The sequence below is a fragment of the Condylura cristata genome, unplaced genomic scaffold, assembly GCF_000260355.1.
Source record: "Condylura cristata isolate star-nosed mole 26May11 unplaced genomic scaffold, ConCri1.0 scaffold00019, whole genome shotgun sequence".
NCBI classification, from domain to species: domain Eukaryota; kingdom Metazoa; phylum Chordata; class Mammalia; order Eulipotyphla; family Talpidae; genus Condylura; species Condylura cristata.
Window position 1 is genome coordinate 28,278,510 of NW_004567120.1, and position 3,306 is coordinate 28,281,815.

Sequence of the window (3,306 nt, forward strand, 5' to 3'; positions counted from 1 at the left end):
TTGGTTATTTATAATTAAATAATAATTTATAATTAATACTTTTCATATGTTAACACACTATGTTTTCCACTGCTTAAGTCCCTTGGCTGATGTATGGTGTCTACATATCTTCTCCATTCACTGGGGTATCTTTTTGTCTTGGTTATGATTTCTTTTTCTGTGCACAAGCTTTTTTAGTTTGATGTAGTCCCAATTGTTTATATCTCCTTTGTTTTTCTTGGTGCTGGAGATATTTTCACAAGAATATCCCTAAAGTATACATGTGAAGTGGTTTCCCAGTGTTTTGTTCTATGCATTTTACGGTTTCAGCTTTTATATCCAAATATTTTATCCATTTTGAGTTGAGTTTTGTGCATGATATGAGATAGTGATATAGTTTCATTATTTTACATATTGTTTTTTCCCATTATCACATATTGAAGAGATATTCCTTGCTCCATTGTATATTCTTGGTTCCTTTGATTTAGGTTAAGTGTCCAATAGGTGCAGGCTTAAATATGGGTACTCCATGCTATCCTACATTGTTTTATTATTGCTTTGTAGTGTAGTTCGAAGTCTGGGTGTTTGATATCATCACTCTCCTCTTCGTCAGAATTACTACGGCTACGGGGGGGGGTTATATGGTTCCATATGAACGTCAATAATATTTGTTCTATTTCACTAAAGAATGCCAAAATAAAGAAATTTTGATAGAGAACACATGTAATCTGTATATTGCTTTGGGAGGATGGCAAATTTGACAATATAGATTCCTTGGAATCCAAGAGCATGGAATACCTTTCCATTTATTTGTGTCTTTTATTTCTTTTAATACTTAACTATGGTGTATATTTTGTAGGTTCTTCTCATTCTTTGTTAGGTTCACTATTAGATATTTAATTTTGTGTGTGTGAGGGGGGTGTAATTGTGAATGGAATCAATTTTAAACTTTCTTCCTCTTCAAACTCACTGTTAGTATAAAAGAAGACAATTGATTTTTATGTATTGATTTTAAAACCCACCACTTTGCTGAACTGATTTATTATTTCAATTATTTTGTCAGTGGACTCTTTAGATTTCCCTATGTATATTATCATGTTGTCTGATGATAATAACATTTGCACTTCTTTTTTTTCCAATTATGACTTACTTTATATTCTTTTGTTACTTAATAGACCTACCAAGGACTTCCAGTACTATGTTGAACAGTAGTGATGAAAGTGAACAAACTTGACTTATACCATATTTTAATGGGAAATTGTACTACAATGAACAACCTTTGCAGTAGTTCAAAGATTCACTCCTAGAAATTTGGATCCTGTCCTTATACTAGCCATTTAACAAGATCTATAAATCAACTCAAAAATTAAAATACCTGGTTTATCAGGTGAGAAAATAATAAGAATCATGAGCAGCCATACACCAGAGACATTTTGTGTGGGTGGAGTGGGGAATGGGATCAAAAACAGGGGGGCGGGAGGGAAGTGCACGGGACTATGGTGATGGCCCATGGGTGACTTGGTGATGGGAAACCCACGGGGATTACAATCGAGATGAAAAAAAAAGTACAAAATGATGTAAAAATTATATTATAAAAAATGAAAATATTCAAATTAAAAAAAAATACCTGGTTTATAATGCTAGATCATGTTTGAAAATTTTCATAACTATTTAATTTAGCAATGTCACCCTCCTGAACATGGAGTTGGGAAGATGAGAAAACTGAATATTTAAATTACTGTTTTCATTTCATTCTGGCTGAGTTCTTCATTATGGCCCCTTCTTTCCTATTTGCTCCCCTTCCTTTTTATGTCTGCAACTGTATCTTCTCTCAATCCATTCTTCTTCACTGCCATGCATAACCACCATGGTATATAACCTTCTGCATGTCTATCCAAGTGTTTATAATGATATAAAACCTATAATAAAATATTCATTTATATGGGTGCACACAAATATGCACCCATGGAAAAATACATATACATGGAAAAATCCCACTCTTTTCTTACCAAAGAAATAGTATAAACATTCTTTCCTTCATTTTCTATTTCTGTCCCAGTAATGGATTGGGAAAATAATGCTAATGAAGAAAAATTCATTATGCATATTCACAACGTTTTTGTTGTGAATATTAAAAGTTTCTAGCATTTTACTCTTTTATAATTTGAAGGTAGGGCCTTCCTGGTGGTGGAAAGGGTAAAGCCCCAGCACTACTAAGCTATGACCAGCCACTCTGACATGAGTTTGATCCCCAAACAGGGAGGTGACCGTGGCACAGCAGACCACTCCTGTCTCTCTCCCTGTGACCCTCAGCAGTGACCATCAGTAGATCTTCCTGCTCCCTACTCTGTCTCTGGTGAAACCACTCACCTGCCACACCCCACCCCACCAAAACCCCCCACATGCACACCTCCGACCTAAAACCCAGCTCTTGCATTTATAAATAAAAGTAAAATGGAAAAATATAGTATCAGGGATATTATTTTTAAAAATCCTTAAAAGAACAAGCAAAAAAAGAGAAAGAAACAACCCTAATAAGTAGAAGTGTTGATTCTTAATACTCCAACAGGAAGTAAGTAACCTGAGTTTAGAGAGCCTTGAATGCTCTGATTTCTAGGCCCATTTTTCCTCTTTGTTAGGAACATCAGCTCCATCCATTTTAGCTGTCTGCTATCACAATAGTAGAATCCTATACTGTGCTGAAGACCATGTGAGTGAAAGGGTCTGATGCGTATTAAGAGTAGGGCAGTAGTCTTTCTTCTACTTAATCTTTCCCCTCCACATTTTCTACAGTGTTTCTATCTCTCTTCAGCACTGTATCTATCAAAAAATATCTAAAACACTTGTTTAAAATGAATTCAAAGACCTCCCCCTCCCCCACCACCACCATTGAGTTAAGTTCTGGGAATGAGGCTCAGGTATTTGCTTTTACCTCAAATCTTATGCATGGGCTCATCTACAATACCTAAACCAATTACTTCTCAGGAGAAAACCATTAAGAGGGGACTAGAACAGAAAAGATGGAAATGCAATAGGAAACATTAAAAAGAGTCACTACCGGCCTTCCCTGGTGGCGCAGCAGGTCAAAGCACAGCACTAGGAAGCTAAAGCAGCTTCAGCATGAGTTCGATCCCCAGCCCTGGAGGTGACCCACATGGCGCAGCAGACCTCTCCTCACCTGCCTGCTGCTCCCCTCAGCAGTGTACTTCGTTGATCTGCCTGTTCTGCTCCCCACTCTGTCTCTAGTAAATCCTCTCACTGCCCCTGCACCTCTGGCCTGTACCCCAGTTCTGTATGCATAAATAAATAAATCTTAAAAAAAAAGTC